The sequence below is a fragment of the Littorina saxatilis genome, linkage group LG10 (genome assembly GCF_037325665.1).
Source record: "Littorina saxatilis isolate snail1 linkage group LG10, US_GU_Lsax_2.0, whole genome shotgun sequence".
Lineage (NCBI taxonomy): Eukaryota > Metazoa > Mollusca > Gastropoda > Littorinimorpha > Littorinidae > Littorina > Littorina saxatilis.
In genome coordinates, this window is record NC_090254.1 from 1,499,991 (window position 1) to 1,514,661 (window position 14,671).

Here is a 14,671-nt window from a genome sequence, read left to right on the forward strand (position 1 = left end):
GTGTCATTTAAGCACCAATGCATTGCGGACAAATACGAGATACCGCTCGCGAAAGATTTCAACCGATGCTCGATCATACCGGCTTGTGGTGAAAGCGTGCTAGCGTCTTCTTTAATGCATTACAGTGTCCGATTATTTTCAACTGATTCCGTGGTCCAACGGTTCTCTCATTCGCCTGATGCGTGATTGAGTCGAGTTCAAATCTCCATCTGCCCGTAATTTTTTTTTTTATTCTTTGGCATTTGTTTATTTTTGTTTATTTTCTTCATGTGCAAAAGAGTACGTTATAACAGCAAAATTGATTTAAAAAAAATGTTTTAGGCTGCAATGGTTTTGTTTTTAAATCTTTGGTTAAGATGATATTAGTTTATTGATAAAGTTTGTTAACTTAAACATGTAAACATTTGATTAAAAAAATTAAATAAATAACCATGAAGAAGGATGCTTCCCGCTTAAAAAAACAAAGGTGAGAGAGAAAAAAAAACCCACCTAAAATGCGGTAGCAGCCACCTGCATGCAACTGAGATTAAAAACAAAAAAATAAAAAATAAATAAAAAGGGTCTCCCTGTGTTTTTATTTCATTCAGTTTGTTTGGGTAGTTGCTATTGACTTTGAAACTGACACGCTGGCTAAAAAGCTGCAACATTGTGTCCTTCAAAGTCAAACTGTCGTTTAACTACCGCCCGGTATTTATTTTTACTGCCCAGTAATTATTTATTTTTCCCCGGTATTCATGTGTGTCTATCGGAAGGTCGGCAGCTACCAGTTGGTTATTTTTAGAATTGAAGATTCCCGATGCTTGCTCTTCTCTGTGCACGCGTTACCGGCGTTTTCGCCGGCGTGTCAGTTTCAAAGTCAATAGCAACAACCCAAACAAACTGAATGAAATAAAAACACGGGGAGATTTTTTTTAAATTTTTTTTTTATAAACCTCGGTTGCATGCAGGTGTACATGGCCTAGTACCTAGTAAACGCCCACCCCCCAGTTTCGACCAGTGGACTAGTAGACAAGGAAAATGAATAAAGATTATTCAGTCTGCTGTTATTGTTGTTTTTCAATTGTTTCCTTTCCTTAGACATGCTTCGGGGATTGGACAGAAAAAGGTTTCTGAAGTGGCTAGAGAATCGCAATACATTTTTGACTGGGAGGAAAAAGAAGAAACGAAAGCTTCATCTTTGGTTTAAACATAAGTTTATTTCAACAAATGTTACAATCATGACATGTATACAAAAGACACAGGTAACAGCAACAAGCTAGAAGCTAATAGTGGTGTTCCTGCATGGATATTATAACGTAAGGCGGTAACGGCTGAACAATTTGTCTAAATAAACCAAATTGGAAATCCAAAGCATCATCATTATAATCATCCTCATCTCATTAATCATCCAAAATTATCATAACATAATAAACGTTGCATAATCATTATAAAGAAAGACAGTAAGAGGAAGGAAGGAGGGGAAGAAAAGGAATAAAAAGAAGAGGGATGGGTAGGAGTTGTGCAGAAATTAAAGTTGTTGTCCGGCTTGTGGAGCATTGATTCTGGTTTGCCCAAAGCGGCCTGAACGTTCAATGAACGAGTGTACTCTTGACAAAATGTTCCTGTTCAAATCTAGAGAATACTGTCTGTCTCCATTTAGAAGGTGGGGGAGGTGAATACTGTGGTTAGGGAGGGTATGTATGGTTTCTTGACGTGCTTCGCGATAATTTGGACAATCTAATAGGAAGTGTTTTACGGTTTCGGACGGAAATGCGCAGTCACAAGATGCATCTGTAGCAACGTGTCGTCTCACTAGATCGTTAAGATCACTTATATATAGCCTGAGCTTACAGTGAATTGTTTGTGATATGCGATCTCCAGAATACCAATTACACGGCAGACTTAAATCGTTTTTTGACAAAAAGTGCTTGAAGGACTTACTAAGTTTTATGTAGTCTGGTAAAGAATTCCAGAGTTGTGTTGTAGATGGGAGAAATGAGTTTTTGTATAATTCAGTGTTAAACGATGGAACTTTCCTGTCTAAAAGTCTGCGCTGGCGATATGGATTATTAGTTGATATTAATGGTGGCAATATCGCAAGTAAGTAGTTTGGCACCTTACGGTGTACAATCTTGTGAAATAATATCGATTTTTGACGTTTACGCCTCTCTTAAAATGAAATAAAGCCTGACTCGTCGTACAGTTGTTGATGGCTTGTACCGCGGACTGCTCCAACAATGGTCTTCATCTTCAAAGCTTCATCTTTGGCGGGAAGTGATATCTGAAGAGGTTGATTTTGTGTGTTAGTGTTAGTGTTAGTGTGTGTGTGTGTGTGTGGGGGGGAGTTTTGTGCAATAACGCATCCTTTGAACACTTCTATGACAAATGACCAAAATATCGTTTTTCTAGCTAAGGACCCGCTCCTGCCAAGGGTATAGTACCTAGTAAACGCCCACCCCCCACTTTTGGGCAAAACTGGTACATAGGGTGGGTGGGCGTATTCAAGGTAGTTAACGGTAATATCATGTTAACCATCAATTTAAAAAAAAAACTCATTCTCGCCTAAAATTAATTTTTTAAATCAATTTTGATATTACAACGTACTCTTTTGCACACGAAGAAAATAAACAAAAACAAACAAAATTAATGACAAAGAGTAAAACAAAAAAAAATTAAGGCCTGATGGCGATTCGAACCCGACTCAATCGCGCATCAGGCGAATTCGATCACCGTTCGGCTACGGAATCAGACACCAAATTCTCGCCACTGTAATGCATTAAACAAGACGCAAGCACGCTTTTGCAACACGCCGTTATGATCGAGCATCGGTTGAAATCTTTCGCGAGCAGAAGCTCGTATTTGACCGCAATGCATCGGTGCTTAAAGGACACCAATGTGTGTCCATGAGGGACATAAATCTACGAACAATATTTGAACAAGATTTATTCGAACTTGACGGTTTTAATGGACAGTGTTGGTGAAGTTACTGACAGGTAGCGACTTTACAGGAGGGGGAGGGGTCCTCTAACTTTACAGCTCGGAGACAACCCGGTAAGGACTTACCGGTGTTTCATAAATAACACTTAGCAGTTGGCGGACTTATTGAGTTTTACAGGCCAGTATATGAGTTGCAGCTTTTTCAAGAATAAATCTTGTTGAAATATTGTTTGTAGAGAGGAGCAAGCATGAGGAATCTCCAATTCTAAAAATAACCAATTCTGGTAGCTGCCGACCTTCCGCCAGACACACATAATACCGGGGGGAAATAAATAATTACTGGGCAGTAAAAATAAATACCGGGCGGTAGTTAAACGACAGTTTGACTTTAAAGGACACAATTTTGCAGCTTTTTCAAGAATACGAGCCCAGGTTACTGAAAGACTTTGATTTTGATCACAAGTTTTGGAAACTGTGAGCCCTTTCATCCTCAGGGAGACAGACGGACACCGCTCCTGTGTACAACGTGGGATTTAGAGCGGGTCAAAGTTGAATCAAACTTGCCACATTCATTTCTTGCCTCATGATTAGCATGCATCGTTCACTGCTTATTGTTGTTGTTGTTTAGAAATCAGTGCGCGCGCGCGCAAGTTTGTATGAATGTGTTCGTGCGTGAGTGTGTGAGTGTGAGTGTGTGTGTGTGTGTGTGTGGTGTCGGTGTGTGTGTACGTGTGTGTGGTGTCAGTGTGTGTGTGTGTGGTGTGCCAGTGTGTTTGTTTGAGTTCGTGCCTGTGTGTGTGTTTGTGTGTGTGTGTGTGTGTGTGTGTGTGTGTGTGTGTGTCATAGTGTCAGTTATTCTTTCTTTTGTCCCAAATCCTTGCTTTCCAGAAACCTGTGATGTCACTCAAAGAAAATTTCTTCCAAAACTTGGTTGTCCAACTTTTGTCCGAGAGATGAGGTCGGAACGGTGGTATGAGAAGAATTCAGAACTTTACACCTTGATGTCATCTGACTGATTGGCTAATTACACACTTGACTGTCTTTTGTCGACCTGGATCATAAAATTGCCGACCATGTTGATTTACCCACCCCCTTATGAACGTGAGTCTACTTGAGACATCAGCGTAGCCAACACACACCAAACCCAAAGTCGGACCATAACAAGTTTTCATTATTTTATGCCTGTCACCCCACCCTTTTACCCCCCCCCCCCCCCCTCCGCCCCCACCGCTTACCCCTTCTCAGTTCACAGTTAATTGTCTGCAGCCTCAACCCCCCGTGGGTAATAAATCACTCGATCGACTATCGTCGCCTGCTTCTGATGACCGCTCTAAATAATTTGTCAGATAGCAGTGTGCAAAAGACACCGTTGAGTGTACATGTATTACCTTTCCTATATATATATGCTTAGGACACGTGCCTTTTCAAGTCATTGTCAATTACAAAATGTAGGTCTTACAACACAGCCACTGATTTTCAGGTGACGGTATCAATGCCGGGTCCCTGCTCTTCGAAAAAAAAAGTGTTTGCATTAATCGGAAGAAACATACTGCATAAGCGTAATTTATGCAGAGGTATGATGTTCTTAAGTTGTGAGATTTTTTAATGATCAGTGCTTACTAAATTCATTGATTAGATTGATTTTATATAATGAAGTTAGAATTCTGCTGCTCTGATTAGTGAAATATTCAAAAATGCTATCATGCTATTTTGGCACCGTCATGGCTTTGTAGACTTATAATATATCTGCGTAATTGATTTCAGCTCTTAGAAATCAAAAGTATAAAAAATTGTATTGTGTCTCCTCTTGTCGTTAAATAATCACAACAACTGTAAAACAAATTTGCTTTGATAAAGCTCCCGTTTTTCTCTCAGAATTTTGCTCATTTTTGTTTTGTTTACATGCCCCAGACACAAAAACTACAAAACGATTCATAAAAGTTCCGTTCCATGCATTCTGTCTCCTCTCAATCTAAGATCCCCCTCCCCCCAAAAGACCCTCCCCCCAAAGTTTTCCGCTAGCCTCTTCGACTTTTCCCAACGAAGCCTACAGGAGCGGGACAATCAGGAGCCTTTGCAATTTTATGACCCGTCTGAAAGAAGTGATTGACTGGACACTGTCAAGTGCTCTTAAAGAAGCGATCAGATACGTGAGAATCACAATGTGACATTTGACAAGAGGTTGACGGAAGTCTGGCAACCAGATGTTAGAGGGAAAAAATAACTCACTGAAAAAGTGAGATCGCACGTGTCGGACAGATGAAGGTTAGAAAACAAGTCGCGTAAGGCGAAAATACAACATTTAGTCAAGCTCAGTCGAACTCACAGAATGAAACTGAACGCAATGCATTTTTTCACAATGACCGTAGTCCGCCGCTTGTGCAAAACGGAGTGAAACTGACGAGCCTGTTCAGCGCTGTAGTGGTTTCGCTGTGCTGCATAGCACGCTTTTCTGTACCTCTCTTCGTTTTAACTTTCTGAGCGTGTTTTTAATCCAAACATATCATATCTATATGTTTTTGGAATCAGGAAACAAAGTTTGATTGTAATGATTGCTTCCATTTTCTGTGCACCTTCCACCTCTACAACATGCATACACTTGATAGTCTTCAACTTCGACCTACGGCGATCGGTGGATAATTGAGACAGTACTAGCTCCGAGTAGCTTTCCAGGTTACCGAAAGACTTTGATTTTGATAACAATGTTGAAAAGACTGTGAGCCCTTTTATCCTCAAGGAGAGAGACGGACACCGGCCCCTATAATGGGCTTTAATTGGAGCGTGTCAAAGGTCATTGCATCCTGATCAGCATATGAAACGTTTATCGCTTATTGTAGTTGTGTATAACTCATAGTAGTGGGAATAAGGTGACGCGCTAGTGTGAGTTTGTGTGTGAGTGTGTGTGATTCGTATATATATATAGCAGTAACGGATGTTATTTGTGTTTGGACAAGTACAAACATTTAATTCTTGTACACAGATTAAAGACAGTTTCCCTTCCAGGTCAAATGTCTTAATGATGCAAATACAAATAAAATACCCCCAAACTGTTCTGAAACGATCAATTTTCGTTTGAAATACTTCATTTCTTATGGAAGGAAGACACACTGGCACACAGTCTTTTGTTGTCTTGGCTTGCGGCCTAAATCTGACACAACAAGGCTCGAAGAAGGGACATAATGCTTCATTTCATATATTAAAAAGAAATACATGTAGTGTCAACACTCAGTTGGCAGTAGGCCAGAGATATAGTAGGCAGTGGAAAGTTACTACAAAGTGACATAAGTTGAAAAGATGTGTATTTCTACTCCAGACATTATGGAGGCTCTGGTGTCACTAATATCAATGTGCTGTCTTTGCTTTGTTTAGCGACCAGCATCAAAGAGGCGCATAGAGGACTGCCTGGGAGAAGAGGACCACCAGGACAAAGAATGAAATCGATTGAATATGCTGTGCTGTTGCCCTGCAAAGCTGCGTGCATTTTTAGTTTCTCCGCAACATAATATGCATGTTTTTGTTATGAAATAAAATTGTTGATCGTATCTTGAGTTTATGGTGTTACATGTAATAGTCCTTATGATCTGTGACTGAGTGTGAAAGTTGGTGTGTGTGCGTGTATACATTTACCAAAACCTACATTCACTCTCAACGTTGCATTCACGTCGAAATCAAACCAAACCACAACCACAACCAAAAATTCACGTTGTGTCGACGTGTAATTCACGTCAATTTTATCAGGAAAAATGCACCAAAACACAACTTTTACGTTGTGTCAACGTAGAATTCACGTAATTTTTGATCTAAATTTTGACCTAAAATTTACGTTCCATTCACGTGGACATTACGTAAAAATGCAACGCAATTTCAACCAAACCACAACCACAACCAAAAATTCACGTTGTGACAACGTAAAATTCACGTAATGTTTTTACGAACAATCCACTTCCACCAATAATTCACGTTGCATTCACGTTGGTGTCACGTAAAATGCAACGTTGTTTTCCAACGTTATTCCCACGTGATTTCGTCCATACAAATCTACGTAAAAAAACGTTGAAACGCAACGTAAACCCAACGTAACCCAACGTGAATATAACGTGAATACAACGTAAAATTGTTTGCTGGGATGTGACTGGGTGAGACATGAAGCCTGTGCTGCGACTTCTGTCTTGTGTGTGGCGCACGTTAAATGTCAAAGCAGCACCGCCCTGATATGGCCCTTCATGGTCGGCTGGGCGTTAAGCAAACAAACAAAAAATCAGCATCTACAGATTCAACGCAGTCACCTAAAACGAAAACGCTATCTGCAGCGTGAAGTCAGACTTTCGAACAGAAAATGTAAAGTATATATATTGTTATTCTGACAGACACGTGAGGAATTCGGGGGCGGTGATTGGATAGTCTCACACAGCCCTATTTCGATCATCGGTCCAAATGTGTACGGAAGTCGTTCAATATCCTCTATATTTACAACAACAAAAGGTACACGCGGTTCCGGTTTCATAGGCCGTGGATGAAGTACACGCATACCTGGGCCAGGTTTTCTTATGTGACTCGTCGACAGACAATTTGCAACACAAACTCCCTGTATTGGTTTTTGCAAGAGTTTCAATGTTCGGTGATTTCCGTCGGTACATGCGCCGCGGGTAAAGGCACTGAACGTCGTCTGTAACACCCAGCATAGACCATGAGGGTAGTTGTCGCTGACAAAAACATGTTGTCACCATATAACTCCACGTCAGAATAGCAATATGATTAACGCTACTGTGTTTTCAGCGTAGCAATAGTCTCCGATATTTCGACTCCAACACGTAAAATGCGACTCGTCTTCGACTCTTCAGCATTAGGCTATACTTGTCTCGTCAGAATATCAGACCGTATTGCTATGCTCAAAACACAATACATGTAGCATGCTATATGAGTCAAATGAAATCGGGCAAATTGACGTCATGCGAACCATCCGGTTATCTACACAGGCTTTGTGCGCGTTTGTCTATGTTCGGTGAATTCCGTCGGTACATGCGCAAAGGGTATGCGCACGGAAGCGAGCATGGACCATGGATTGTGGGTGGCTGTCACTGGCACAATCATGTTTCCAACACGGACTATCACGTCTCAATAACAATATAAACACTATTGTGTTTTGAACGTAGCAATAGGGTCCGATATTTCGACTCAAACAAGTATAATGCAACTCGTGGGCATTATACTTGTCTAGTCAAAATACTGAAAGTTGCTACACTGAAAACCCAACTTGATAGCTGTTTACATTCTAACCATTTTTCTCACAATACCACCGTTGCTTTTTGACAAAAATCAACACATTTTTAAGCAATCAACATAACCATCATTGACAAAGTACGACACAGATGTTTTCTTACCTTCTGCAGTCTCGACCTCGTCTCCACTATGACTGTTGCCGCCCAGATTGTGTGTTTCTATTGCTGACTTCCTTCCCTGATTTCGCATGACGACTGATCCTGCCTGTGGGAATTCCCGAAGTGTGACGTCACAAGGAGCCATTCCGGGTACAGGGATCACTTTACTCTTTGTTCTGCTATTCTTTGTGTTCATATGACTCGACTTCACTGCGAAGGATGATATCCGGGTATTGTTGTTTTTAAGACGTGTGAGCTATCTTCTCAAGGTACTAAAGTTTTGTGTTCGTACAAGGAAACATTTGGCAAATTAGGAAGGTAGTGGCTCAATGTATGGTAATATGTTGAACAGTGTGTGTGATGCCGAGTGCGTGTGTGTGTGTGTGGATGGGATGGGGGTGGGGGGTGGGATGGGTGTGTGTATGTGTATGTGCGAGTGTGTGTGTGTGTGTGTGTGTGTGTGTGTCTGTGTGTGTCTGTGTGTGTGTGCCTGTGTGTGTGTGTGTGTGTGTGTGTGTGCGTGTGTGTGTGTGTGTGTTTGTGTGTGTCTGTGTGTGTCTGTGTGTGTCTGTGTGTGTCTGTGTGTGTGTGTGTGTGTGTGTGTGTGTGTGAGTGTGTGTGTGTACCCATGTTTCCACAGGTTTGGTTGCCTAAATCACCATAAGGCAACCATCCACACGTGGATGGCAACCTAAACTCTGGATGGCAACCTAATTGTGTGGATGGTCGCTTCATTTAACACCGTTAAATTGACTTTTTTGACGGAAAGAATGTCATAACAATGTTCAAAATGACATTCTTTCCGTCCTCTGTGGATGGTCGCTTCATTTAACACCGTTAAATTGACTTTTTTGACGGAAAGAATGTCATAACAATGTTCAAAATGACACTCTTTCCGTCCTCTATAGGCGACGAAATAGGTCAAATTTTGTGCATTTTTTAGAGCAAAATTCTTCGATGCCGGACCGAGTACTGCACCCAGTGCTGTTGTAGTGCAAGTGCACTAGAAAGGCACTGCACCCAGTGCCGCCTCTTAGGTAACCATCCACACTTTAGGTGTGTGTGTGTGTGTGTGTGTGTGTGTGTGTGTGTGTCTGTCTGTCTGTCTGTCTGTCTGTCTGTATGTGTAGAGTTATTCAGAAAAACACTGAACCGATCTTCATGAAACTTTACACGAGAGTTTCTTCAAATGATTTCCCCAGCAAAACATTTTTTTTATATATAAATGTCTTTGATGACGTCATATCCGGGTTTTTTTAAGTTGAGGCGGCACTGTCACGTCTTTATTTTTTGAGCAAATTGATTGAAATTTTGGTCAGGTAATCTTCGACAAACCCCGGACTATTGGATTGCATTTCAGCTTAATAATTTTAAGTAATAGGTTTAGTCATTACAAATCTCAACATTCTAATTAAAAGTAACAGTTTAGTAATCGATCCAAAAATGATGTCATCTTATTCTCTATCATCTTTTCTGATTCCGGAAACATATAGACATGTTATGTTTGGATTAAAACAAGCTCAGAAAGTTGAAAAGAATAGAGAAAAGCACTCTTTCGTGTGAATGACTCGTACAAGCGCTACAATCTTGTCGAGAACGCACCAAAACGATACATTACCCGCTATTACGAGCTAGTCGTGTGACAGAGAGTTTTCTTGCACACGAGACTGTAGATGTTTCACGACGGCTTTAGCCGGAGTGAAACAGCAGCAGTCGAGTGTGCAAGAACACTCTCTGTCACACGACTAGCTCGTAATGGCGATTATGTCTCACAGCTTCAACAGAGGAGAGAACAAACACGTTTTGCGTACTCACGCTTGATAAACCTAAACACAGGAGCAGCCATTGTGGAGAGATCTACTTTTTGACGAAAGTGAACGAACAACTATGAATGACGTCTCGGTATATGTGAATGACGTCACAGTCATCGTCACAGTCTGTATCTTTTGAAGCATTCCATTCTTCATGACGTCTTTCTGTGTCTGCATCCGCGAAATGTTTGTTCTTTCCGGGGTCTTTGTCATCTATGTTCAGAACTCTGTCCTTCTAGTTTCAGACTAACAGGCCTCCTGAGCGAGCCACTTTCCAAGGGAAGCTAAACTCGCGTATGGAAACAGTACTGTAGTCTGGGATGCCGTTTTCAGTATTCTCAGCGTTGAAGAATTTGTAAAGAGAAGACACGACAACAGCAGGAGAAATAAAAGTCGTGTGTGCATTTTGGGGCTTTTGGAGGGACGATTTCGAGTTTGAATCCGTTCTTGCACATGCTCCAAAGCGTGTAACATACAATCTTGCACACGTTTGCTTTAGTAGTGGCAAAGAAGGAAAGCGTGTGACATAAGTGTATGTCACACGCTTTCCTTCTTTGCCACTACTAAAGCAAACGTGTGCAAGATTGTATGTTACGCGCTTTGGAGCATGTGCAAGAACGGATTCAAACTCGAAATCGTCCCCCCAAAAACCCCAAAATGCACACACGACTTTTATTTCTCCTGCTGTTATCGTTTCTTCTCTTTACAAATTCTTCAACGCTCAGAATACTGAAAACGGCATCCCAGACGACAGTACTGTTTCCATACGCGAATTTAGCTGCCCTTGGAAAGTGGCTCGCTCAGGAGGCCTGTTAGTCTGACACTATAAGGACAGAGTTGTGAACATAGATGACAAAGATCCCGGAAAGAACAAACATTTCGCGGATGCAGACACAGAAAGACGTCATGAAGATTGCGATGCTTCAAAAGATACAGACTGTGACGATGACTGTGACGTCATTCACATATTCCGAGACGTCATTTATAGTTGTTCGGTCACTTTCGTCAAAAAGTAGATCTCTCCACAATGGCTGCTCCTGTGTTTAGGTTTATCAAGCGTGAGTACGCAAAACGTGTTTGTTCTCTCCTCTGTTGAAGCTGTGAGACATAATCGCCATTACGAGCTAGTCGTGTGACAGAGAGTTTTCTTGCACACTCGACTGCTGCTGTTTCACTCCGGCTAAAGCCGTCGTGAAACATCTACAGTCTCGTGTGCAAGAAAACTCTCTGTCACACGACTAGCTCGTAATAGCGGGTAATGTCACACGCTTTTGTAAATCTGTAAGCAACACTTGAAAATTTATTTTTGTTAACTGGGTCAATTAGTTTATACCAATACCAGAGCATTCTACATTTCATATTGACATCTAAGGGATATTTTCCAAGTTCGCCAAAAACCATTGCATTAGGGGTAGATTTTCTTAGTTTGAAAACTATCTTATAAAAACGCAACTGAAGCTTCGTAGCTAAATCGCAAGAACCTGAACCCCAAATTTCACAGCCATATAGTTTGACGGTAGTTGACTCAGTGACACGGATTTCACTGCATCGTGTGCAAAGTCTTGTCTTGGTGTACGAGCTTTGACGTCCCCCTTCTCGCAACATCTGCATAAATTCATCCGGATTAACGGTTTGTTCATCTGAAACCGAGCGTAAGTAAGAAATCATAAACAATACCTATACCTAAAGTGTACTCTCTCTCTCTCTCTCTCTCTCTCTCTCTCTCTCTCTCTCTCTCTCTCTCTCTCTCTCTCTCTCTCTCTCTCTCTCTCTCTCTCTCTCACACACACTCTCTCTCTCTCTCTCTCTCTCTCTCTCTCTCTCTCTCTCTCTCTCTCTCAAAAGAGCGCTAAAAGTAGTATTACTCAAACAGACTACTCTCACCGACTCAGACTACATCAACATAGGGGTCCTACCTCTAAAGTCAAGAATGAATTACAACAAAGGAATAATGATGCATACAATTATGACAGAAAATGCACCCGAAACCATTTGTTCAAAGTTCTCTTTGAAGAATTCGCACCACTTTATAAAACTAAACACTCCTCTTCCTAGGATAGACCTATTTAAATCAAGTCTTGTTTATTCAGGAAGCAGCCTCTGGAACGCTCTTCCGGACGCCCTGCGGCAATCCACCAACACGGATTCTTTTAGAACCAAATATTCTTTCCATTTAATGAACTCTATGAACAAATAAACTTGATTGGTATGTTTTCTTTGTATACAGTTGTTCATTATCGGAATTATGGTTTATTGTGACAAAATCACGAAGAATTGGCTCTGTAATACATTGTTTTGCTGAGCTAATCTATTGTTGGGTTACTTTCCGTTTATCTTCATTGCTTTACACCCAATTTTGAACACTACCTTATGATCTACAATGCTTCTACATAATGCGCTTCATGTACATAAACTTATATGTTCTACCATTAATGATTTAATGTAACCTCTTTTTCTTTGTATTTTTTTTTCATTTCCTAGTCATAGTTGTAGTAAAATAGTTTAGTCCCTCTTTAGGGCGAGGGCCAGATGCAAAAAAGCATATCTATGCTTATTCTTGTCACCCTCGAAAAATAAAGATTTGTCATTGTCATTGTCTCTCTCTCTCTCTCTCTCTCTCTCTCTCTCTCTCTCTCTCTCTCTCTCTCTCTCTCTCTTTCTCTCTCTCTCTCTCTCTCTCTCTCTCTCACACTCTCTCTCTCTCTCTCTCACACACACACTCTCTCTCTCTCTCTCTCTCTCTCTCTCTCTCTCTCTCTCTCTCTCTCTCTCTCTCTCTCTCTCTCTCTCTCAGATAAGTCCTCTTAAATTACAACTGTCCTTAGGTACAACTCAAATACAGCAAGTTAAAGAACATCGCATACTTGGTGTAACTGTCGATGAAGAAATGAAATGGCAAACACACATAAGCAACCTCTGCAAAGTGTTATCAAGGAATTTGTATTTGTTGTCAAAACTCAAACATTACGCGAAGTCTGAAACATTAAAAATGTTCGTTCATGCTCACATAATGCCTCATATTAATTTTGCTTCGACATTGTGGGATGGCTGCAGTGATGTTCACTTATTGAAACTCAATTCTTTGTACCGTCGTGCTGCAAAACTTATCATGTATGAATCGCACATGTCTACAGAAATGAAGTTAAACAGCCTTAATTTCCTTCCCCTAAAAACCCACCTTGCATACAATAAGGCTGTCTTTATGTATAAATTAGTTCATGGTGATGTGCCCAGTTATGTGCAATCCTATTTTACACATGTTACGAAGAGGTATGGGTCTCAAAATTTACTTCCTCCAATTCCTCGTATAGATCTTTATAAATCCAGCTTAGCTTTTTCAGGATCATCTCTGTGGAATTCTTTGCCAATAGAAATCAAACGATCCGCATCATTAAGGCCTTTAAAAGGCAGTTGCACACACATTTGATCACACTATAAACTGTCCCTGATGTTTAGTTTCCATTGTGTACTCGGATAATGTATGCAATGCTCTTAAGTGTTTGTTTGTTTTTTAAATATTGTATATGTAGTTAATCTGAATGTGTAATCCCTCGTCCCCCTCCTTCTTGAAACTTTAGCTGCCTGTATACATGGCCCTGTTCGGCAATACATTGCTGTACTTTTTTAAGAAATGTAAAAAACATTTACGTTTGTTTGTATTTGGTTTTGTTTTATATGACTTTGTGAGTCCAATATTTTGTATGTTTATACTCGACCATTATTTTGATGTTTTATTAGTTTAATACTTTGATGAGGTATGTGCGCAGTCTTTGTTTTTGTTTACAATTATTCTTTGTATATGTTCCAAGGACAGGTTGGAAGATTAGGCTAAGCCTAAAACCTTTATCCTTATGTAATAAAGTTCTGAGTTCTGAGTTCTGAGTTCTGAGTTCTCTCTCTCTCTCTCTCTCTCTCTGACACACACACACACACATACACACACACACACACACAAGACATACGAAGTTCAGCCATACCTTATAAGCATTACGAATATCAAGCATAGACATTTACTGAGTAAATTAAGGACAAGTACACACTCTTTAAAAATTGAAACTGGAAGACATAATAACATACCAAGAGAAAATCGTTTATGTAATAAATGTAACGTTAGTGAAGATGAAATTCACTTCCTAGACGGATGTCAAAAGTTCACTGAACTGCGAAATGATTTTATAAAGGATCAATCAAATATAGATATAGAGTATTCCAACAATAAACCTAGTGAAGTATTTTGCGAAGACAGAATACAAATTCGTCTAGGAAAGTTTATTTCAGATTGTTTTAATCGCTCTTTGTGTCAATAACCAATTTGGTTCCGACAATAAAATATATTCTATTCTATTCTATTCACACACACACACACACACACACACACACACACACACATTCAATCACACACATTCAATCACACACATTCAATCACACACACACACACACACACACACACACACACACATTCAATCACACACACACACACACACACATTCAATCACACACACACACACACACACACACACACATACACACACACATTCAATCACACACACACACACACACACACAC

At 40.4% G+C, this 14,671-nt stretch overlaps 1 protein-coding gene across 1 annotated transcript in view; it reads right to left on the reverse strand.

The window, feature by feature from the left end:
* The window catches only part of LOC138977930 (serine-rich adhesin for platelets-like), a 54,719-nt gene extending 46,375 nt beyond the window's left edge, over positions 1 to 8,344 (reverse strand). Inside the window, exon 1 of the mRNA XM_070350530.1 lies at positions 8,298 to 8,344. The gene's annotated coding sequence lies outside the window, so the exon portion shown is untranslated. The remainder of the gene's footprint in view (positions 1 to 8,297) is intronic.
* Between the last annotated feature and the right edge of the window lie 6,327 nt (positions 8,345 to 14,671).